The sequence below is a fragment of the Erinaceus europaeus genome, chromosome 18 (assembly GCF_950295315.1).
Source record: "Erinaceus europaeus chromosome 18, mEriEur2.1, whole genome shotgun sequence".
NCBI lineage: Eukaryota > Metazoa > Chordata > Mammalia > Eulipotyphla > Erinaceidae > Erinaceus > Erinaceus europaeus.
Genome location: NC_080179.1, coordinates 53,094,219 through 53,120,334, shown reverse-complemented (window position 1 = coordinate 53,120,334; position 26,116 = coordinate 53,094,219). Strand labels below are relative to the sequence as shown.

General features: G+C 40.0%; 1 protein-coding gene across 5 annotated transcripts in view; it reads right to left on the bottom strand.

Annotated features, from left to right (window-relative positions):
* MGAT5 (alpha-1,6-mannosylglycoprotein 6-beta-N-acetylglucosaminyltransferase) overlaps positions 1-26,116 on the bottom strand; it is a 361,514-nt gene that overhangs the window by 278,072 nt on the left and 57,326 nt on the right. The window contains exon 2 of one of the 5 annotated variants that reach the window (XM_060178025.1): positions 11,881-11,944. The exons of the other annotated variants lie outside the window; for them this stretch is intronic. The gene's annotated coding sequence lies outside the window, so the exon portion shown is untranslated. The remainder of the gene's footprint in view (positions 1-11,880; positions 11,945-26,116) is intronic. 5 annotated transcript variants of the gene reach the window in all.

Sequence of the window (26,116 nt, the reverse complement as noted above, 5' to 3'; positions counted from 1 at the left end):
ATTCTTTTTCACCAAACTTTCGAGGTACTGCTACCAGTTGCCTGACATTTCTGAAGAATACTAGGTCAAAGTGCTGGGAATCTTCAGAGGTGAGCAGGAGTTAAGAGGTGTATATCTACAACAATGTCCATGATGGAAAAACTAATGGACTTAGCGGGGCGGGTGGTAGTGCAATGGGTTAAGCACACATGGTGTGAAGCGCAAGGACCAGCATAAGGATCCTGGTTCAAGCCCCTGACTCCCCACTTGCAGTGAAGCAGGTCTGCAGCTATCTATCTTTCTCTCCCCTTCTCTGTCTTGCCCTCCTCTCTTGATATCTCTCTGTCCTATCCAAAACAACAGCAGCAATAACAATAACAAGGACAACAAAAATGGAAAAAATGGCCTCCAAGAGCAGTGAATTCATAGTGCAGGCACTGAGCCCTAGCAATAACCCTGGAGGTAAAAAAAAAAAAAAATTAAAAAAAAAACTAATGGACTTGGAGAACAGACAGACAGAAATAGTAAAAATCTGTTTCTTTGTGATCTGGCCAGTGGTGCAATGGGTTAAGTGCACATGGCACTAAACGCAAGGACTGGCGTAAGAACCTCAGTTCGAGCCCCCAACTCCCCACCTTCAGGGGGTTCACTTCACAGGCAGTGAGGCAGGTCTGCAAGTATCTACCTTTCTCTCCCTCTCTCTGTCTTCCTCTCCTCTCATGATTTCTCTCCATCCTATCCAACAACAATGACAGCAATAACAACAACAATAATAACAATGACAATAACAAGGGCAACAAAAGGGAAAAGTAAATAAATAAAAGCTTTAAAAAATTCTATTTCTTCAACAAGAACAACAACAAGCTATGGCTACCTTTATGCATTAGTAAGAACTTAAAAAACAAAAAACCTTTAATTGTAGTCACCACAGGGTGTTTTCCACTACATATGGATATTAAGGCCCAATCAGGGCTATGTTAGACTTCTACTGGTTTGTTGAAAAAGCTGTGATATATTTTTCTAAGCAAAAATGTCTCATGACTTTTCTGACAATCCAATATTTTCCCCCTTTTTCCATGGAATTAGATATAGAGCATCAGACTAATTGAAGGACAAGAATATCCTACAGCAGGTGGCAACATGATCACATTCTGCCCAAAGGGGGTATGAGTACAAGAAACACAAATTTTAAGTTGCCATTCTCCTTGCCCTTCTGTTTTCACTGCCTTACGGGTCACAAAGGAGAGTAGCACTGGAGATGGCAGAGCAACCAGACAGAAGCAGCCTGGACTTCACAAGACTTTTGCCAAACTCAAAATGTCATTTTAGCTAACTTCAACGTAAAGGAAAACTAAACTTCGTCACTATTGGCTTGGGTTTTTGTTTGAGCAGCTGCACACGTATCCTAATGCAATGGTTTTCTTTCCCACAAGGAAAAAACCACTGCTCAAGAAGCAACCCCTTCATACCTTCCTTTTCCTCCTCAGACTAACAATGTAAGACATCTGCAACTCCTGAGGATGGTAAATTATATTAATAGACTCCAACATTTCCCTATTACCCTGTTATTTTAAATTTTAAATCCTAGAACTTCTTGAAACTCTATGCTTTCCTCTTTGGGCCAATCAATAACGCAATCTATCTTTTTAAGTGACATTTCTACTATGAATTACCTGTGAATTATTCACATTCTAGATTGCTGAAACCTAACATTACTAAGAGGCCCTTCTCTGACCTAGAAAAGTTCTCAACATCCTACTCAAGTTAAAATGTAAAAATGTCATAACTCCAAAATTTTGGAGGACTTTAAATAAATGGGTTAAAACATAATGTTTCATGAGGCCCATTAGTCCCCTAGTTCATCAAGCTTTAATGGTAAAATCTGTTTACTTTTTGATCCCCCCTCCACTCCCTGTACTACATGTGCCTCAGTGCCTGGCACTGTGAAAAGTCAAATGTTTGCTGAACTAATGAATGAAGTAACTAGGTTAATGTTATCTTGAGACTGATTTTTTTTTTAACTGTACTGCCACCACGGTTACTGCTGGGGCTCAGTACCAGCATTACAAATCCACCACTCCTGGCAGCCACCTCCCCTTTCTTCCCCCTTTTTCCTTTCTATTATACTTGATAGGACCAAGAGAAATTGAAAGGGGAGAGGATATAGAGAAGGAAAGAGATAGACACCTGCAGATCTGCTTCACCACTTGTTAAGACTCAAACCTGGGTCCTTGTGCATGATAATATGTGTGCTTACCAGCTGTGATATCACTGGGGTCCCAGAGTAATTTTATTTTTTTCTGAGTGATTGGTTTTTTTTTTTTTTTATTCCCTTTTGTTGCCCTTGTTTTATTGTTGTAGTTATGGTTGTTGTTGTTATTGATGTTTTCGTTGCTGGATAGGACAGAGAGAAATGGAGAGAGGAGGAAAGAAAGACAGATAGCTGCAGACCTGCTTCACACTTGTGAAGCAATTCCCCTGCAGGTGGGGAGCTGGGGGCTCAACTGGGATCTTTACGCCAGTCCTTGTGGTCTGCGCCACACGTGTTTAACCCGCTGTGCTACCGCCCTACTCCCATGAGTGATTGTTTAATAGCTTAATATTCAACGGCATAGTCTGTGACTTTAGAAAACCTAGAGAAACCAATGAACACAAGTATTCTCCTAAAACCATTACACCTTAACCTGTTAAACAAGGGCAAGTCTTTAAAGGATAAAGGTAAAATAAAGATTTATGGTACTCATGAGTATCAGCTATCATTTATTAAAAGTTGCCCTTCGGGAATCGGGCGGTAGCACAACGGGTTAAGCGCAGGTGGCACAAAGTGCAAGGACATGTGTAAGGATCCCAGTTCGAGCCCCCGCCTCCCCACCTGCCGGGGAGTCACTTCACAGGCAGTGAAACAGGTCTGCAGGTGTCTGTCTTTCTCTGTCTTCCCCTTCTTTGTCTCCATTTCTTTCTGGAGACAAACAAAAATAACTACAACAATAAAATAACAAGGGCAACAAAAGAGAATAAATAAATAAATAAGTGTCTAATTCTTTAAAAAAAAAAAAAAAAAAGTTGCCCTTCATGGAAAAAGAATTTTGCACCTAATTTAAAAAAAAAACAGTGATCACACTGAGAAATCTGAGCTGCACTATATTTCAATTTATCAGTTTTCTTGGAGAATACACCCTAGATAAACTGAGAAAGAAAGCAAAGATACATTTGGGCCAGGTCGTGGCCCACCTGGTTGAATGCACATGTTATAATGCTCAAAGACCCAGGGTTCAATCCCCTGGGTCCCCACCTTCAGAGGGAAAGCTTTCCAAGTGGAGAAGCAGTGTAGCAGGTGTCTCCCTGTCTCTCTCCCTCCCCTTTCTTCTCTATCCAATAAATAAAGATAATTAAAAATTACATAAAAATAAAACAAAGATACATTAAATAATTTTATGAACCTCCCTCAAGTGTCTTATTGGTATTTTTTATATTAAGAGTTGAAGAGGTGGGAAGGGCAGTACCGCAGTGGGTTAAGCACACATGGCTTGAAGTACAAGGACTGAAGGATCCCAGATCAAGCTCGTGCCCCACCCCCCACGCTGTGCTTCTCAAGCAGTGAAGCAGGTCTGCAGGTGTGGTGTTTATCTTTCCCTCTCTCTGTCTTCCTCTCCACTCTCAATTTTTCTGTCCTGAACAACAACAACAACAGCAATAGCAATAATAACAACAAGGGTAACAAAAATGGGGAAAATGGCCTCCAGGAGCAGTGGATTTGTAGTGCAGACAGTGAGCCCCAGTGATAACCCTGGAGGCAAGAGAGAGAGAGAGAGAGAGAGAGAGAGAGAGAGGAAAAAAAGTGCTTATGCATATCTGATAGTGATACTTTTTTTCAATATTTATTTACATATTTATTCCTTTTTGTTGTCCTTGTTTTTATTGTTGTAGTTATTGTTGGATAGGACAGAGAGAAGTGGAGAGAGGAGAGGAGAAAGAGAGGAGGAGAGAAAGATGGACTCCTGCAGACCGCTTGTGAAGCGACTCCCCTGCAGGTGGGGAGCCACAGGCTTGAACCAGGATCCTTATGCTGGTCCTTGTCCTTTGGGCCACCTGCGCTTAACCCTCTGCCCTATGGCCCGACTCCCTGATAGTGATACTTTAACATAAGACTCAGAAGCCTAAACTTTCTCTTTTCAAAGATAAGGGGAGACACTAACATACAAGCTCAATGAGAGCAGGGCTTGGGTAATGCTATACCCTCCATCTACCAGAGTGCTAAAAAAATAGTTGAATGAAAAATAACTATTAAGACAGTGGTCTATGATGTGGCACAGTAGATGAAGCATTAAAACTCTCACTCATGAGGTCCTAAGTTCGATCCAATGGCATTCCAGGTGCCAGTGATACTCTGATTCTCATAACTAAATAAATATTCTTAAAGTTAAATAATAAAAATAAAATAATCTTTAAAACACCTGGACTAGGTTATGGTCACAATTCCAAAGAATAAGGCAAATATGAACAAATCCTATGCCCAGTGGAATCCAGTTCTGCTACTTGCTGACTGCCTGACCCAGGACTGAAAAGCAGTCTAACATAAGGTTACAAAGCAATATACACTGAGAAAATTACCACAACACCTAAGAGACTACACATCAAATGGTAACCTGAGGAAAAGTGAAATTTTTTGGTAGCTCTTGGGCTCAAACCTGAATCATATGTGTGACAAAGCAGGCTTATTACCCAAGTGAGCTAATTTGCCACCTAGAAAAGTGGTTTTTAATTCCTTGAAGGATCATCTTAAACTTTGGCCTTAAAATTCCTTAAGAAGAAACAAACAAAAATGTGTGGAAAGGAAGTCAGCCTCAGTCTCAAACTCTCACAACTTTAAAATTGTAATGATCTTCAAGACCATTTCTTCTTGGTGCCCACATAAAAGTGACATCATGGGAATATAAGTTATGGGCACAGGAAAACCTAGATCCCCCATAAAGATCTAGCCCAGGCTCTTCTCTGGCACAGCATGGCATTATGCAATATAGGTCACTCCTTAATACAGTCTACACAAAGAATCTAATTCTGGGAAAGGAGATCATTCAGTTCAACACACGCAAACATAGAGCCCATCAAATACAGCAAAAATTATACACATTTTAATGTACTAGGCAAACATTACAAAGAGATTCACTCAAAGCAGTAAGTCTTTGGAATTCAGAAGCGAATAAGGCTAAAGGAACTCATAATGAGTAAAGGTAACAGAACCTGTATTCATAAATTATAAGAGCCATAAACTGCATCCCATATTGGAGATAAGAGGAGAGCATTTGGGGAAATTTGTGACTTCATGATTAAAATGTTCGGTTTTTCCCTTTACACCTTGAGCAACTTCTAAAGTTTTTTTTTTTTTTTATGTTATAATACCAAGACTAAGATTTAAAAAAAAAAAAAAAAAGGCTATTTCATAGCCTTTGAACAATCCAGGGGCCAGGCAGTGGTGCACCCAGTTAAGCAGACATATAACCATGAGAAATGACCCAGTTTTGAACCCCCACTCCCAATCTGCAGGGGGAAAGGTTCACAAGTTGAAGCAACTCTGCAGGTGTCTATTTTTCTCTTTCCCTCCATAGCTCCCCTCCCCTCTCAATTTCTCTCTGTCCTATCAAGTATAATAATAGAAAGGGGGGGGAGGAGAAAAAATGGCCTCCAGGATCAGTGGATTTATAGTGCTAGCACTGAGCCTCAGTGATAACCCCGGTGATGGGGGGGGGGGGGGAGAGAAAAGCAAAATCCTTCTCCTAAACAGGCAATTCATACATGATTTTTCCCTTTAAGTTTAAAAGCACTGAAGGTATTAAATTTGTTGAAGACCAACAGAGACTATTAATTCAGAGTCAAGTCACCCTCTTGCTGACTGAGAGATGAGCCACTGGTTTGAGAACCTGAAAGAATCGAAAACATCAGCAGGTATATACCTGCTGTTCCAAATAGCCTTTCAGCCCTGGAGGTTGACAATTTCTATTTTGCATGACACAAATGCCAAATTGTGTATTGGGGGGGGGGGGTGAGATCAGACTATGGATGTGATAATCACTAATAAAACCACTCACTAATAAAAAAAGTTGCTGGAACTTAGTTCCTGAAAGCAACTCATTTGGATCATAGAGAAAAAAGAAATGTCTGTAGCTTGGTAAATAGTTCCCAAATTCAATTCTTTGGCTTCTTAAAATGAGGATCTTAAGCTGGTCTTAAACATAAAAAATGCCAGCTAAAATCAAGGTGAAGTATGATAGATATCAGAAGAAAATGTCTATTTTTCTCTTTCCCTCCATAGCTCCCCTCCCCTCTCAATTTCTCTCTGTCCTATCAAGTATAATAGAAGGGGGAGGAGGGAATGGCCTCCAGGATCAGTGGATTTATAGTGCTAGCATTACTATAATGAGCCTCAGTGATAACCCTGGTGATGGGGGGGGGGGGGCAGGAAGAAGAAAAGCAAAATCCTTCTCCTAAACAGGCAATCCATACATGATTTTTTTCCCCTAAGTTTAAAAGCAATGAAGGTATACCAGGACCTTATAAACAGTGCAAACAGTGAGGGCAAAATTAAGGAACACTCTTATTGCTAAAAATGTCTAGTGCAAGAGGTGATGACTGAAGCAAAATTACTCTTCTACATGGCCTGAGTAAGTAACTTTCACCTCATGAGCAAGAATTCATATTGGCTTGATCAAAACTCTTGGATATTAAGTAACTTCAGCCCCATCTAGTCTATAGTCTGTGAGCAAATGATTGGCTTGATTCAAATACTCATTATTACTGAACAACACTCACACTCTAGTCCTTGACCATTGTTACTGCCCAAAGTTAAGAATAAGAAGGAATGACCCAGACACTTGTGGGTCATCATACTGGAAGTGGTATTACACCCACAAGCACCAGTTGCTGGTCCTCATCACACTAACAGCTACACACATCCTGCTGACCTAATGTTACCATTGCAGACAGCTGTGAGAAGAAAGGTACATTTCTGGAAGCCAGGTGGTGGCACACCTGGTTGAGCACATGTGTTACAAAGCACAAGGACTCGGGTTCCAGCCCTGGGCCCCCACCTGCAGGGGAAAGCTTCACAAGTGGTAAAGCAGGGCTGTAGGTGTCTCTCTGCCTTTCTCCCTCTCTATCACCCCTTTCCCTCTCGACTTCTGTCTGTCTCTATCCAAATAAATAAATAAAAAGATTATTTAGGGGGTCAGGCGGTGGCGCAGTGGGTTAGGCACATGTGGTGCAAAGTGCAAGGACCGGCCTAAGGATCCTGGTTCAAGCCCCCGGCTCCCCACCTGCAGGGGAGTCGCTTCACAGGCGGTGAAGCAGGTCTGCAGGTGTCTATCTTTCTCTCCCCCTCTCTGTCTTCCCCTCCTCTCTCCATTTCTCTCTGTCCTATCCAACAATGAACAACATCAACAATGGCAATAATAATAACCACAACGAGGCTACAACAACAGGGCAACAAAAGGGGAAAAAATGGCCTCCAGGAGCGGTGGATTCATGGTGCAGGCACCGAGCCCAGCAATAACCCTGGAGGGGAAAAAAAAAGATTATTTAAAAAAAAAAAAAGGTAAATTACCCAGAAGTTGGCATATTTTGCCTAAGGTGATAGGACTTTGTAACACGCGCAATAAAAATAATTTGATTTACAGAAAACTATACAAGGGAAATAATCATCTCTCTCCTTTATATTATCAAAAGAAAAAAAAGTGCAAATTGTCATTGGCAGAGTTCCATGTGTAAGGTTCACAGAATGATCCAAGAGCAGCTCAAGGTTTACAGCAAATGCCTATTCATTAACCTGGTAGAAAGTACAACACCATCTGGCATCTGTGTCCACTGGAAGATATATTTATTGCTTAAGACCAATAGTGAGCAGCAAGCAAGTTTATTTTTACTCCTTTAAAAGCTCATACTCAAAAGTACAAGGACATAAATGGCTGTATTAGACATGACAGAGAGGCAGATGTAATAGGAGTGGAAAATGGGAAAATGGGTTCCAAAAATGGGATCTGGCAGAAGTTAGCTTTCATTCCAGTTATAAACAAAGCCCTCCCCAATACCAGGAGCATCAGCAAGTCCCAGTGTCTCTGCAAGGAACTCTCTAAAAAGCCACAAGGATTTAGGCACTTAAGGAAGAGGAGACAATTTACATTACTGATGCTGAAGAAGTTGAAAAGGCAGAAGCTGGGTGGTGATGCACCAGGTTAAGCATACACAGTACGAAGCATAAGGACCTCTGCAAGGATCCCGGTTTGAGCCCCAAGCTCTCCACCTACAGGGGAGTCATTTCACGAGTGGTGAAGCAGGTCTGCAGGTGTCTATCCTTCTCTTTTCCTCTCTATTTTCCCCTCCCCTCGCAATCTGTCCTATCCAAAAAATTTAGAGCAAAAAATGGCCACAGGAACAGTGGATTGCAGGCACTGAGCCAAAGCAATAAATAAACTTGTGCGCCAGAAAAAAAAAAAAAAAAAAGTTGAAGAGGTTCAAATTCATGTTGAGACCCTGAAGTCTGGTAGGGCAGGAGGCCTCTGGGGGCAGAAACACCATGGCCTGAGCACAAGGCCAGCCAAGTGCAGGAAGGCAGCCACACCCTGGGTGCCATAAAGCTCCTAGAAGATTTGCCCATCTCTCCGGGGCCTGCTCTCTTGGAACCTCAGTAACCAACCAGAATGACTTTTTCTCTTGAGTAGAGTTATTATTATTTTCTCTAATAAAAATACAGTTCTTCTCCAAAGATTCAAAATGTGCTCAGCACCAAAATCACAAAGAAATCTTAAAAACTCAATTATCATCCTACTACCTACATATAGCTAAGACTTTGGTATATTTCATATATCTATATATACATATATGCATATATATTAAGCATTTATATATGAAATAGGCCAAAATGTGTATATATACACACAAAATCTGTGCAGGGTATATGTTGCATATGAAAATACATATATATATATCACATAAATAGTATTATTCTTGCTTTCTTATAATCTACTTAGTTATATACTTTCTTATAAATTTTAACCACAATCTAAAGTTAAACAGTACTCTATGTGCCTATTTTTCTTAAATAATCTCACTATGTTAAACATTTGTTTTTCTTCCAATATTTCTATATTTTAAAAAAATTAACTTTCTAGTCCCTATTCTCAATTCTGACACCATCTTCCCAAAAAATACTTTTAGCCCACCTGCATATTAGCTATCAGGTTCAGGCAAAAATTACTAAAGTCATGGGACCCTTGGAATATACCTTAAATGGACTTTCTAGCTTTTTCCCACACCAGGACCCTCAATTCCATCTATTCTTACCTTCAGGTACCTGATTATTAAACAATTTTCCCTGCTTTATATCTTAATGCTTTTCAGCCACCAAGCTGTAGATGCTACCATGATGCCAAGCTGACTTCTCTAGGCAGATGACCTCACCAATGTGTTCTTGAATCTCACCTCCCCAGAGCCTTATCCCACTAAGAAAGATAGAGACAAGGCTGGAGTATGGATCAACCTGCCAATGCCCATGTCCAGTGGAGAAGCAATTACAGAAACCAAACCTCCCACCTTCTGTGCCCCATGAAGAATTTTGGTCCATATTCCCGAAGGGATAAAGAATAAGGAAACTTCCAATGAATGAAAGGGATGGGATACAGAACTCTAGTGGTGGGAATTGTATGGAATAGTACAATTCTTATCCTACAATCTTGTTAATCATTATTAAATCTCTAATAAAAAAAATACCTAACAGTAAGATGTCCTTGACTCCTACTTTCATAATTTCAGGCATTTCCTTAGAATATAAAGATCATCAAACAGATTAAAAAAATTAAAATTAATTTAAAAAAATACTATGTGTGACATAGTAATAGTCTCACATTTCCTCCCAGAAAAAATGACACTAATTTATACACTCCCACTAGTAGAGCATAAGAATACCTATAAATCTCATCAGTGTCTTGTATGTCATGTAAAACATTTGCTAAGCTGGAGAAACAGTTCAGGGGCAGTATTTCAGATTTACATATCAGAGGTCCCAGGTTCAATCCTGACACCACCATATGCAAATACTGCTCTGGGTGTGGTCTTAGTCTCATAAAATAAAATGGACCTGAGAGATTTCTCCAGGTAGGGTGCATGCCTTGATATGTGCATATGAGCCCTGGCACCATAGGAGAGGTGCTATGTCACTGAAGAAAATGTTGATACTGTGGTCTCTTTCTCTCTGAATGAAAAAGTGAGCCAGAGTAGCGAAATTTGGCTCCAACTTCCTAAACAAATAATAAATATTTTTAAAAAGTATTTGTCATTCAGCTGTTGAGTTTCTGGAAAAGTCATGGTGCAGTTTTGTATAGAAAAATATGTCATGACTTTTCCAACAACCCAATAAATGTAAGTATTAACAAAAATCGCAATACCCGAACACTACGTTTCTAGGCACTATTCTAAGTGATAAATATGCTGAAGTAGATATATACATATGTTATTTTTTTAATGTAGTGACAGAATGAACCCAAGGTCTTGCACATGTGCAAAAAGCCTGAATCCTCTCCCTGGCCCAATTTAAAGGGGTAAGGAGGGAGAGAGAAAAAAAGAGGGGCAGGGAGAAACAAAAAAATACTGATTCACTGTTCGTGAGTCCCTTGGTGCTCTCATGTGATGCAAGGGATCAAAGCCTGAGCCTCAGCACATGGCAAAGCATGCACACTACCCACTGAGCCATCACCCATACCCTGTCTGTATCTATATTCTTAACTCTACTGTACATATTAGAAAATGAGATGTGGAAAATGAAGATATTTGCCCAGTTGATAACTAGAGAAGATAAAGGATATGAACCGAGGTAATAAGGCTGTAAAGTCTAGGTTGTTGAAACCTGTGCCATACAACTACATTTTCTTTTTTTTTAAGGTGTTTTTTTTTATTTATTTTATTTTAATATTTATTTATTTTCCCTTTTGTTGCCCTTGTTGTTTTTCATTCCTGTTATAGTTAGTATTGTTGTTGTTATTGATGTCGTTCGTCATAGTTAGATAAAACAGAGAGAAATGGAGAGAAGAGAGGAGGACAGAGGGGGAGAGAAACATAGACACCTGCAGACCTGTTTCACCACCTGTGAAGCTATCCCCCTGCAGGTGGGGAGCCAGGGGGCTCAAACTGGGATCCTTACACCGGTCCTTGCACTTTGCGCCACCTGTGCTTAACCCTCTGTGCTACCTCCTGACTCCCTACAACTACATTGTCAACTGTCTGAAAAACAAGATAAAGTGATAAGATTAACAACTTGTAGGAAGATCAACAGAAACATATCTTGCCAATGCCATCAGTTCCATGTCACATTTTTATGGGCTATTGCTATTAGTAAATGAGAAAGTTCTTTGTTTTAGCAAATCATACCTGAAATTATACTATCTCTCCATCACTTGACTCCTCAAAAAAAATCCAAGTTTATTATTTCAGTATCTAATTATTTTTCTAGTCACCTTAACTACATAAAAGAGAGTGAGATAACTTGCTCTCTGGTGTTAAAAGGACTCTGAGACCCAGTAATTCCATTGTAGAACTTATATCCAGAGAACTGAAAGTAAAGAATAGAACAGATACACACCCATGTTCACCACAATATTTTTTTTTTCTACAAGCCCTAAACACTTGAAATTCATAAGTTCAAAACCACCCTAAGACAGCATTATCTAACACAAACTAGAGCTGCCCACTTGACTAATTTTGTACTGTGGAAACATGTGCCAGGCAGATGTACTTGAATTTGCCTAAGCCTTTAGTTGGGCTCAGCATATGGATTCACTGTTGAGGCATGCACAGATCTAAGTCCAGAAAAAGACCACTGGGATTTGCCATCTCCCCCAAAGGAACACTGGTGCCCACCTGTGCTTGAGGTTGGATCCCAGAACTTGATTTAAGCTCCTCCCAGGTGACTGAGTTCACCACCCTGCAAGTGAAAACTAGATTTAGGGGGTCAGGTGGTGGCACACCTGGTTAAGAGTACAAGTTAAGTGTAAATCCTACAAAGCACAAAGATTCGTCACCACAGTATTATTCCCAATAATCCAAGGGTGGCAGTAACACAGGGGTTGATGAACAGATGAGTAGACAAATGGAATAAATGCATACAACAGAATACCATTTAGTTGTAAAAAGGAAAGAAATTCTATCAATAATATAACACTAATAAGCCTTGATGACATTAGGCTAAGTGAAAGAGGTCAGACACAACAGAGCAAATATTAACATGATTCTGTTTATGTGAGGTAACCAGAATAGGTAAATTCACAGACACAGAAAGGTGGATAGTGTTTGCTAGAGGCATGGAGAATGAGTTGAATACGTAGCTGCTGTTTAATGGATATAGTTTCAGCAGATATATATAAGAGCACATATTATAGTGTGGAAGAACCTGGGTTCAAGCCCCCCAGTCTTAACCTGCAGGGGGAGAAGTTCTAAAGATGGATTTTTTTTTAATTTCTTTATTGGGGGATTAATGGTTTACAATTGACAGCAAAATACAATAGTTTGTACATGCATAACATTTCCCAGTTTTGTACATATATGACATTTCCCAGTTTTCCACATAACAATTCAAACCCCACTAGGTCCTAGAGTTGGACATTCTTAACATCACTGAAATGTATAATTAAAACTGGTTAAAATCATGAATCTTATACATAGTATCTCACCACAATTAAATATTAAGGAATTTAAATGTCTCCCTACTTTTGGAAACAAAAGTTCAGTTATGAGCTTTGCATCTCACTGGGCCCTGAACAAATTCTCATAAACCTATCTTCACAGTATTATCCAACACATGTTGGAGCTGGATTACAGGTGAAAAATACCTTAGGGGGAAAAAAGCTCCTCTGGAAACAGTTTTTAATTTCAGGGGCCAACTTCTTTTGTCATATTCACATAACTGAGCAGTGTAGAAAACCAAAGGAGGAAAAAAAATCAAAGAGATGAGCTGTAAAACTATACTTGCTATAGGAATCAAAGAACTTGAAAAAAAAAATCAAATGGGCATTCACTAACAACTACTGAGAATGATAAGGACAACCACAAGAAAAGTCTTATCACAAGTCACCACACCTCAGGTCTTTCTGCAGTGGTCAGGAATAGTGATGCAGAAAAAGACTTCTTGCTCACAGTCAATAACCCAGGTTCATCCAAATTTGGGATGAACTTGAGTAGGATACCTCTAGGAAACAAAAAGACAGACTAAGGGACAGGGTGGTGGCACATCTGGATAAGAGCACATGTTACAGTGTGGAAGAACCTGGGTTCAAGCCCCCCAGTCTTAACCTGCCGGGGGAAAGCTTTGTGAATGGTGAATTAGTGCTACAGGTATCTATCTCTCTGTCTCCCTCTTGATTTCTGGCTGTCTCTGTAAATAAAGATAATAAAAAAATAAAGGGAGATTAAAAATAATACTTTATGTTTATTCATTTTCATGACAGAAAGGCCAGAATACTACTCAGTTGGAGCATATAATAGTGTCATGGATTGAACCTACAGCTTATGGGTCCTCAGGCATGAAAGTCTGATGCATTACCTCTAATATCTCCCCAGCCCAAAATGCCATGGCCATTAATAATTCACCATATTTAAAGCATCACAGAAAAATTTTAAATAATTTATTTAACAGATCCCCAAAGACAGCTTACCGTGCCAGGTGGCAGCATATTTGATTAAATACACATGTTACCAAGCACAAGAACTAGGGTTCAAGCCCTCAGTCCCCATCTGCAGGGGGAAAGCTTTGAAAGTCATGAAGCAATGCTGCAGGTGTCTTTCTGTCTCTCTCTCCCTCTCTAGATAGTCCCCTTCCCTCTCATTTTTATCTGTCTCTATCCATTAAGTAATAATACATAAGATACATCTTTTAAAAAGCACTACCTATCACAAAGAAACTAATAATAATATAAAGAAAGGAATATTAAAGCTATCAGGAATAATAACATGCCATTTCCTGGCCACGAACCCAACCTGACACTGGATTAAAACATCACTAAGTAAAACAAATAAACAAACAAAAAACACAACTTGCTAAGCCACCATCTTGTATTATCTCCAATATAATCCCTTATTGTATAAAAAGAAATTTGACTAGTCTTCATCTTTGGTTCCTGAAAAGGATCTCAAAATCCTGGGGATTTCCTAAGTAATGGAAGTAGTGTTTGTCACTCATGAGCTCATTGGATTATACTTGAGTTTATGCTAAAGGTTAAGAAGACTCAGATTGGAGGCTGAATACCAGAATGAGCTACCATGTGATTGAAGAATAGAGGCTTTGAGCCAGCACAATCTTGGGTAGAAAAAGAGCCTGGAGATTTAGTTCATTCACATGGTCAAAGATTTAATTAATCAAATCCATGTAATGAATACTCCATGTAAATTCTAGACACCAAGTACAATGGAGCTTAGTGGTTAGTGACTATTTCAATGTGACAAAAAGGTGACATATAATAACCTCATAGAGAGAAAGTATGGCAACCCAGAATCTGTAACATTCTCAGATTTATGTCTCTATAACTCCGCCATATGACTCTTCATTCCAGTATTTTTGATTGATATCCTTTAAATTAAAACTATAATGAAAAATCATCAGTATTGAGCTGTTCTGAGTTCTGCCATCCTAGTAAACTGTCAAACTTGAGGCAATTGTGGTTTGTAATCAGTTGGTTACAAGTGTTATAATCTGGGGATCCCACTTGCTGCTGGAAGTTTTACTGGGAATCACATGCTTTACCTTTAAAAATCTGCACTAATTCCTGCCGGTTAGCATCAGATACATACTACAGAACATTACTTAGTGTCAGATCACCACTACCCCCCCCCACACACACACATACACACACCACAATTCCAGTTGACTCAATGCATACTGATTCAGTACCTAAGACAGACTTAGTAACTAACACAGCCACTAACCTGGAGAGGTGACACTATCAAAACACAATAGATTTGGTAGGCTTTTTGTACACAAGAACTTCCTATCCAAGTGAGAACTTTTCTTGATGGAAGTTGCTGATGTTTGACTGTTCAGGTGTCACCTGTCCCATGTCCCCAGCCAGTGAAGAATGTCACATACTGAGTAACTATGACAAACAGCTCCTGCATTCCTGACTAAATTTTATTTATCTTTTATTGCCACCAAGGTTAATGTTGGGGTTCAATGCCTGTAAAGAATCCACTGCTCCTGGCAAACATTTATTTCCCTTCTTTTCTTTGAACAAACAAAAATTGAGTGAGGGGAAGGGGCAGATAGAAAGAAAGAGAGAGAGATACCTGCAATACTGCTTTACTGCTTTTTAAGCTTCTCCCCTGCAGGTGGGAACAGAGAGGGCTTGAACCTCGGTCCTTGAGCATGATAATGTGTGAGCTCAACCAGGTGTGCCACCACCCACCCGTCTAAAATCTTACTAGATTTTTGCCTCAAGAATCCATACTGACCTACTCTGAAGACAACAGGATTAAGGCAAAGCATGAGTTTGGGGGTGCGATTTTTTTCTCTCACTTTCATTTACCCACATTGGAAGCAGGGACTCATCCCATATGGCACAAGATACATTCAGTGCGCCTCTGCTCAAAACATAAGGGCTCAAACTTATCAAAGCAGCAAAGCCCCTAGCATCATAGACTCCTAGGACACAAAAACCTGCAACACAGAATCCCTTCTTTTGAACCATGAATAGAAGGACAGAGAACATATTGTAGGCAGAAACCTTGGAGACCTGCAGAAAAGTAAAATGTTACAGTGTTGGTTTGAGCCTGGCACTCACCACACTGAAGGAAGTTTCAATGCAATAGTGTCTGTTTCTGTTTATCTAAAAAAGGTTACTTAGAATAGTGAAGCACTAGTAACATGAAAAAGAAAAAGAAAGTTGCATCATTGATTTCCTAAAGATTGTTTACTCAAGGATTTGGTGGTGGCACACCTGGTTGAGCACACACATTACTATGCTCAAAGACCAGGATTTGAGACCTCATTCTCCACCTATAGGGGAGACACTACACAGGCAGTGAAGCTAGTCTTCAGATATCTTTCTCTCCTCCTCCCCCGAACCACCCCCCCAGTTTCTCTCTGTCCTAATAAAAAAAGAAAGAGGGGTGGAAGACAAAAAAGGGTGGCTTCCAGGAGCAGTATATTCACAGTGCCAACACCAAATCCCAGCAATAACCCTGGTGGCAATAAAAGAAAAATGTATTTATAAAAGAAAAGATTTTGTTTTTTCCTTGGTTGTTCATTTCATCACCCTCTGACATTCACTGGCTTATAAGTGATTGTTAAAGGTCTGAGCAGGTTGAAAACTAAAGACATAAAACTTTTGGACAGCTCTACCATATGCCACTTAATTTCTTTACACAGGAACTGAAAAAAAAACAATATATTATGACTCTAAAGGTCAAGTACCTGAGTCCATGTAAGCAATGCATGCCAAAAGTCCTGCAGAAACAAACTAAAGTATGCAAAACACAGGGCTTTTATTGGGCTGCACAGTAATCATAGAAAAGCACCTTAAAAATCATTAATCGTGACCTTACATAACTCACTTTTGTTTCTTAATTTCTTTTTTCTTTTATTGATCATTTCCTGTACCAGCAGTAGACAGCATAATCAACATTATTGCCAGACATCTTCTCTAAAAGGTAAACACTTTCATCACCATCTTTTCATAACAGTACATAAGAGGTTGGGGATAGGGAAGCAGAAGGCCAACAGTTCACAACCTTTAGCTTTCTGCCACTACTTAGCCCCTGGCCACAGAGGGTGGGGATTCTACCTGTATACTCATGACTGCATATAAATGGTTAGAGTGCTAAAAAGACACCCCCCTCTCTTGTTTTTAAAATGCTCTCCCCACAAACAAACTTTGCCTACCTTCCTTTCAAGTATTTAAGCACTTTTGTCAAGCACCAAGTATATAGTTAGGAATAGGCATGATCCATGCCTACAAAAGTATACTCAAAAATATAATTATTGTGTCAAAGAATGAATGGTCTATTCATTGGTTCCACAAGTCTTTACTGAGTAGCCACTATATGCAAGGCACTGTTCTAGATGCTGCACACACATCAGTATACAACTGTAGGCCTGAAATATACAGACAGTATCAAAAAGGCACAGAAGAAATACCTCTATCTTACTGAATAAGATAAAGAATGACTCTTCAAGAAAACTTCAGAAGAGGATTCAAAGGATGAAAAGAAGACAACTAATGGGGAAAATTCTGGTAATGAGAGCAGACTGTGCACAGGCAGAGGTACGGGCAAATATTCATAGTCACACACAGTCTGCCCTGCACATCAGTACCATAATGGCATGGAATTAGGGAGTGTCAAGGTGACCTGGCGTGATAAAACAAGGTAAATTGGAGTCTTGAATGCCACAGCTGTTATGACTCCCTTGGAGCTGAGGGGTGATTTTGAGGAGCCTGACTTCCCTTAGAGCTGAAGGGTGACTTTGAGGAGCCTGAAATCAGGTATAATATGATCAACTTCCCATCTCAGATACAATATACATAACTAGTCTTTAATTCTAACCATTGCCTTCTCTATCCATTGGAAATGTAATACATACAAACACACCATCATATTTAGCAACTAGACACAAATGAGTTTCAAAGAATAAGGCCTACAAAAAATTTCCCTGTCTTTCACACATCAAAAAAATTAACTGTGCAAAAAACAGCTTCCCAGAAACAAACATTACCCCTAACTTAGCAATTTTGCTAGAACTGTGTGCATTCACTTGATAAGGAACCACCAGAATCCATGTGGTAAGTGTCTTTCCCAGCCCACATGGACATCTGCCATATAACACGTCAGTAGAAGCCACACAAGCTCCCAACTTGGCCGCTATGGCTCATGGGAGAAGAGCCAGATTCTGACACATCCAGAAAGGAGTGAGAGTCCATATCTCACCAGGGATGACAGTTGCAGGGGAGGCTACTTTTTCTACAAAGCTTGAAGTTAATTTAATAATTCAACATTTTATTCCCCAGGGCTTTCAAACTGAGTCCTGAAATTCCCATATTGTGAATGGCAATTTTAGATCCCAGTGGTCCAAATGTCAACTGTTAAAAATCCCATCCACTCAGCCCCTACAGACAAGACATTCTTACTACTCAGAAAATGGTATTCCAAATATAGTACACTGATGCAATAACACTGTACTGCAAAACAACTGTGTCCAACCCAAATCCAATTAATGGTTTCTATATGGTGCACAGTTTATTGACCATAACTTAAGCTCACAAACTCAGCTTCAAATAAACTCAACTGCTTCAGTACATACATAAACCCCAATTTGATTTCTCTATAATCATCTGTCTTCTAAATTAAATTCTAAAGCCCAACAAGTAATATCCTGATTACGTTAACTGTGTTGTTACAAAAGAATATTAAATATTGGGGCTGGGTGGTGGCACACATGGCTGACCTCTCACATTAGAGTACTTAAAGACCAGGGTTCCAGCCCCTGGACTTCACCTGAAGGGGGGAAGGTTTCTTAAGTGGTGAAGCTGTGTAGCAGGTATCTGTCTCTATTTCTTCTTCCCTCTCAACTTTCCTCTGTCTCTATCCTAAATAAACTAAATTTTAAAAATTAAAGAATATTAAATGCTACTATCTTGAAGATCAGTATTTCTACTCATGAACTCACAAGACAAAAGGCCTAGAAGTGTTTGTTTACCTACCACTGACAGTTGCCAAAATGCTTGACAATCACAGTCAAAACTAAAACTGAGGGTCTGGGTAGTGATGCACATGGTTGAGCACACGTTACCACGTTTAAGTTGCCTAGGTTCAGTCCCCACCAGCAGGGGGAATGCTTCAAGTGTGTTGAATCAGTGCTATAGATTTGTCTCTCCCTCTCAAACTTCCCTTCTTTCTCAACTTCTGTCTCTATCCAAACTAAAATAAATCAATAAGAATTAAAACTGAAAGGTGGGCTTAAAAATTAGTCTTCTCTAAGTATTATCCACTAACTTCCATGAAAATAACACCCCAAAGCAGACAAACCTGACCCATTCTGTTAGATGGCAATCACTGGTTATATTTGGGGTGAGGGTTTTGGGATACGGATGAATACGGACTAGAATGGATGACAAGGGAGCTCAAGGCCTTCCCTTTGCTTATGTGCTACTTACTTTTTTAAAAGACTAAGCACTACTTTCAACCCATAAATTTCTTGATTAGAAAAAAAAAAAAAATGTAGCCTATGGCCCACAGCCAGTTTACTTTCATCATCAGCATCAGCCATTGCTAGCTGGCTGGCTGCAGATAGCTATTTGCATCATCGCTGTCCATTAATTTGGAGGTAACTTCCACCCTTTTTCCTGTCCACTGCTTCTAAACCAGTGCCCAAATATGTGATGTCTGATTATGACCACATGAAGCATAGAATAGGGATAAAGGAGTTCATCTGGATAGAAGAGAGCAATAGTGACTGAGATTCACTACAGTGTATCAGAGAATCAGGAAGAAGGAGGAACTGCTCAGAATGCAGGATACTTATTGAATCCATGTTTATCTCATCCTCTCCTTGATCACACAGCTAAACCACATTATACAATCATGTTTCCCAGCTTGGTGTGACCAGAGACCAAGTGGTAAGCAACAGAACATGAATGAAAAGGACACAACCCCTGCCGGGCAGGGTCCAAAAATAACCCTACTACATTAGCTTCTCCATCCATTCCCCCTTGCCAGTGGACAAGAATGAGCATCATTACATTGTGATCTTGGAGGGTCTGTGCTCACATCCTCTAAATAATTTCTTAAAAGGGGTCATTTCCCTCACCAAAAACACCAACACCAAACATAAAGCAGTTAAGAAGGAAAAAAAAAAAACCAAACTGGCAAGTAGAAAGTTACTATACTATAAACACACACACTAACACACAAACCCATTTATAACAAAAATGAAAAATGTTGTCAGAACTCTGGCCATGGTAGCCAAGAGAGTACACAGAATTATTCACAGAATGCCGTTGGCAGAAGGACCTTAAAATAAAGACACTTTTGGGTGAGAGTTCCTACCCCCACATTTCCTCAAGGAGTGCACTGTCCATTCAAACCAACTGCCACTTTGACTTTGAAATACATATAAAAACCAAGATTCAGAGAGCTCAGGCTGTGTTTCCACCATCAACAGAGCTAACAACTATGTCATCTGTGTGAGTGGTGGTGTGGGAGCAGTGGGAATGGCTCAGTGAGCATTTGCTTCTGGTCTGTAGAACAACAATAATCAAAAAAGAGGGCAGTTGCTCTAAGAAACTTATGTAGCAGTTTGATTAGGTAATTTCAGGTCTCTGATAACATTGATAAAACTTTGATCACACAGCTAGACCACATTATACAATCATATTTCCGAGCTTGGTGTGGCCAGAGACCAAGTGCTAAGCGACAAAGCATGAATGGAAATGGCACAACCCCTGCTGGGCAGGGTCCAAAAAAGCCCTACTACATTGGCTTCTCCATCCATTCCCCCTTGCTTATAGCTTTTATTGCTTGATTTTTCTATTCACTTTTCTAACTATTTTTATTGCTGCAATCCATGATTGTGTGTGTCTGTATGTGCGTGTATGCACGCAATTTGAATCTGTTCTATTTCTCCAGGTATCCCAAATTCCCAAGTCTACCACACCCTTTACCCAATCCTTCCTACAGGGTTTTTAAAATTCCTTTTGCAATCCTTCCAGTTTAGTAATGACCTTTAACCTCCCTCTCTAGGTGGCAGCTCTCATTAAGTCTCTAGCACATGAACTGGAGGCACTGATAACTAAGGTATTTCAAAGCTCAAACCAGTATTAAGTAAATGATCAGTCATCCATCATGCAGCTAAAATAACACAGGTCCTCAGTCTCACAAAATGGCCAAAGAAGAAACAACCAGAAACCTGCCATGGGACTTGCCCACATTAATTAGCCTGAGAAAGTCTCATATGCCCAACAGATGTTGTCTATCTATTATTCAAAATCTGAAAGGCAAAATAAAACAGCCTTCTCTTTTCTTCTCCAGCTTAAAAGGCATACATGGAAAACTTCCGTATTAGTTTAGAAAGAAAGGAGAGGTCATTTACAAAGTGAGTCAGCTATGGCAATGAGTACGATAAAGCATTATGGGAAGGGGATGAGATCTGAGGGTAGCTTTAGCTCACTCAAGCAGAAGCAAGTGCATTGTCTGTTACAAGGAGTCCTGAACTCAATGGTGGAGGACAAGGGAGAGAAGGCTGTAAACACATACACACCTCCTTGAAGAAGACAATGCAGGCAATGCCTTAACAGAATAAGTAAAGGAAACTGCAGTGAAAGGTAATCCGGGATACACCAACTTTCTTCACAGTGTGGGCACACTGGGGCTCAATGTAGTCTGGATTCCAGGCAGATCTTGATTTTTAGAACTTTCAGGGGTGGGAGCCAGGCAGTGGTACAACTGGTTGAGTGTACACATTACAACTTATGAGGGCCAGAGTTTGAGCCCCTGCAAACCACCTGCATAAGGGAAGCTTCATGATTAAATAAACAAGTCTGCAGGTGTCGCTCTTTGTGCATGTGTCTCTTTTTCCCCCAGCCCCTCAATTTCTTTTTTTTTATATTTATTCTTTTTTTTTTAATTTATAAAAAGGAAACACTGACAACCAGAGGATAAGAGGGATACAACTCCACATAATTCCCACCACCAGAACTCCATATCTCATCCCCTCCCTTGACAGCTTTCCTATTCTTTAACCCTCTGGGAGTATGGACCCAAGGACATTGTGGGATGCAGAAGGTGGAAGGTCTGATTCTGTAATTGATTCCCTGCTGAACATGGGCATTACAGGTCAATCCATACTCCCAGCCTGCCTCTCTCTTTCCCTAGTAGCTCCTCAACTTCTATCTCTCCTATCTAATAAAAAAGGAAGGAAGGAAGGAAGGAAGGAAGGAAGGAAGGAAGGAAGGAAGGAAGGAAGGAAGGAAGATGGCTACCATGAGCAGCGGATTCATAGTGCCAGCATAGAGCCCAGCAATAACCCTGATGGCGATAGAAAATAGAGAATATAAAGAAAAGAACTTTCAAGGGCAAAAGGATTGTGATTTTAACATAAGTCAGCAACACAAAACCCTTTAAATTAATAAGATGTGTCATCAGCAAAATGAGAATGGGATAGCAGAATCAGGAGGGAAGGCACATGAGTATTCTGGTAAGTCCTTCATTTGTCTAGATATCTGAAATGTTTAAAAAACTTTTTAATGTCAGAGAACAGAGACATGACATTGTTTGGAAATCTCTTGCCATGAACTGGAATTATCAATAGATTCATTCAAATTAGGCATGAACTGTGAAGATAACTAATTTTTATTCCGCACTTGACCTAATAAGAAAACATGTATGTAGTGAAACTTGGATTGAGTATGTATGCTATATTGTACAAAAGCAAAGGACTGTGGCAAAGGAGAGGAAGAGAAAGGTTGGAAAGGGTGTTGGGATCCTGGTTCATGAAGGTGATAAAGGACTTAAGTTTGGGGTGTTCTGCAGATATGTATCACAGGGAGATGAGAAGTTGTACCCATGTGTCAACAACTGTACTACAAACCGTTAAAAAAAAAAAATGCATGTAGCCTACAGCCCAGAGCTTGATCCTGAAGCCCCACCTCCTCCCACCCCCAACCAGGCAGCAGGAATTAATGTATCTTGTCCTATTATTTACAGACAATTGCTATCTGGAGTGCAGCTTGGGTTTGGTTTTCTCACAAATGAGTGATTTCACCACAACCAGATAAACGTTTTCAGGGAGAGAAAGAGAGAGAGAGACCCTGAGACCCCAAGACCCCGAGAACACAGCAGTGAAGCTTTTTCCTAGTGCTGTAGCACTCCCATGTAGTTCCTGGGACTGAAGCTGGGCAATGTGGCCCAAGAGGTAGCACAGTGAATAAAGTATTGGAACTTTCAAGCATGAGGTGCCTCAATACAATCCCCAGTATCACATGTGCCATGGTGATACTTTGGTTCTCTCGCTCTCTCTCCCTCTCCTTTTAACAAATGAGTAAACATATTTAAAAATAAATATTAAAAAAAGAAACTGGATTGTGCTCATGTTATCTCTCTGTTCCATGAAGTACATTTTTTTCCATTTGTTTGCCACCAAGGTTATCGCTGGGCTTATGTGCCTGCAAGATAAATCCACTGCTCCTGGTGGCCTTTTGTTTGTTTGTTTGTTTTTTGTTTTGTTCCTTTTTTTTATTTGATAGAACAGAAATAAATTGATGGGGAAAGGGAGATAGAGAAAAAAAGGAACACCTGCAGATTTGTTTCATCACTTATGAAGCTTCCTCCCTGCAAATGAAGAATAGCTTGAACCCAGGTCCTTATAGATGGTGACATGCCTCCACCTACCTCCCCCCCCCCACCAGTGAAGTTTTATGGACTCCAGACACTTCTGAGAAGGAGAATCAACGCGCATGGACAATTTGCTCAGAGGCTCTGATGACCATCAAGTGGCTCAAGAACCTGTTCCTGGTCTACTTCAGGCAAGCTACAGGAGGAATTCAATTGGTCAACTCATAGCCAAGATCAGTCACTAACATTTCATAAGATGTGCCTAACTTCCTGAGATCCACAGGAAGAAATCTGTGCACAGTCAATGATAGTATAGCATTTTAATTGCATCTATGATTAGACATCTAAGACTATTTCTGATGCATCTCTTCCAAGATTATTTTTCCTTGATGCTATGAAAACATCGTTAACTTTTTAAAACTCTAGATCTCATAGTCAGTATTTCTTGATTAATGTATTTCAAATCCCTCTCCCCTTCCAGAATAAAAACAAAATGACCAGAAACCTTTTCTTTTTGCACTAACTAGCTCATGCTACCTGCCATATGCCAGGTTCTATGTTACCCTCAGGGGATACCAAGGAGTAAAATCAATTCTAGTCCTCATGAAATTATGGTCTAGGTAGACCCACACTGTACAAAATGCATCTGGTCCTTTTCCATCCTTTATCCATTTCCTGTAACTACATGTGTTCACATGATCTACAAGGGTAGCTCTGTCTTTCCTTCTTTGCCACAAGTACAGGCTCTCTTCTACTCATGTCTTAAGAAATGAAAGGTCAGAAAGCTAGTTTCTTTAGAAATTGGGATATTTATGAAATCTACCAACTCATCTGAGATCAATTTCCCAGAAGACTCCCCCTTATTATAGGTTCTGTGTTTTCAGAGTTAAAGAGATAGCCAGGGAGAAAGCATCATGGTAAAGAAAAAGACTCCCATGCCTTATGTTCCAAGGTCTCCAGTTAAATCCTAGGTACCACCACAAGCCAGAACTGAGCAGTACTCTGATAAAAATAAATAATTAAATTGTTCTTAAATATCAATAACCTTCATGATATAAACTGCCTCACCTGGTAACACATAAACCTAAACAGTCAAGGACAGTGTCATTTTATATAAATCAGAAAAGAAATGGTTTTGTGGCATGACTGAAGGAATGGTGGACTGCTGCTCTGCCTTCAAGAAGATACAATTATTTCCACATTCATAAGGACTGTCAAAGTGTGTAGAGACCATACGCTTTATATTTAGCTACTTAAAGAACTTTAAGAGATGCAAACTCATATATGATATGGCTTTCAACTTATAAATGTCAGTGACAGCCACACCTGCTATGTCGGGAACTCCTCCAACAACAGGTTGACAACAGCCCAATTCAGTGGTTCTGGAGGAGGCTGACAGACAGATGCTCTTTCAGTAGTTATTCTGAAAGTAGCCAAGAGGCCTCTCCAAAGGCAGCTAGGTAAGATGTGGTAAAGAAGGAAAGTGAAAACACGTGTGTTTGCAGACAGACACAGCCCAGAGTACCACATGCCACCAACATGTCTATCTTCTCTATGTCAGCTCCATAGAGCAAAGAGCTGAGAACAAGAGGCAGACACAGGCACTGCCATGAAGTAAATCACAGCACAAAAAGATACTCAATCTTCCAAAAGACAAGCCATAACAACTGGCTCTCAGGGACCACAGACTCAGCTCCAAGTCACCATGATGCCAGTCTGCTTCCCCTAAGCTGCCATACCTGGGGCTTCTGACCTTTCCTAGCTAATCTCAATTCAAAACAGACACTTTAAGACAGATTGATCGGTACTTGAAATAAAGCCCTCTTGCAATTTAGTTATGTGTCTGCAGTATGCATGGGGGCTGAGGGCCAAGGATAGTTGAATATGCTTGCTACATCATTAACAAAATTCTACCTCTTGAGGGACACAAAACCCTTTTGACGATCTGAAGGAGAAACTGTATGGGTCTCTGGTTTTTCCCAGCAGGACAAATCCTCAAGGTGACAGCTAGAGAGAACTTCTGATAAAAGTCACATGGGCACATGGTTTTCTAGCTGGAACATTAAGGCTTTTTATTCACATCACACATTCATCTGCTTGTGAGTTGCTAGGATGTTTATTTTCCCCCTGTGATGTTGTCAAAGCAAAAGTTTGTTCAAAGACCCACACATATAAATGAAACAAGAATTAGGTGTATTTAATGTTTCATTCTACTGGCTTCATAACCTTGACACTCAGCCTGTAAGATCAGCCTGTAAGATCCAAATATTGTGCTCTGAAGTCGAATATCTGTCTGACTTACCAAGGTAATTCTCAAGGGTAGCCTGGTCAGTGGCTTTAAATGCTTCAGACAGTTTAAATATGAAAATACTTAACAATCTGTTTCCTCTATAAAATATATTCATAATTGGGGGTTTGGGGTAATGTAGTTTTGAGCAACTGTTCATTAATAGTGACACAGATCAGAGCTTTGCAGGCTTAATGAATCACAGTCTTTAGTTCTTTTACTTAACTTAGATTCACACATCATAATCTTAAAGTATCAGGTTTGGGCTAGGCCGCCCTGAAGGGGTCAGCCTTTCTATGTAAAGGTAAATGGAAATGTCTGAGGTCAATTTGTGTTTGATAAAGACTGAAAAAGTAATGAACAGCCTTCCGCTTCACTCACATTACTAATTCCAGAAAAATAGAATACCTCTAATGACCAGTTTTATGAGGCCTTAACCACCTAATTAGAGCTGCCTCTTTGGGCTGGATTAATTGAAGAGCTACCCCCCTGCACTTT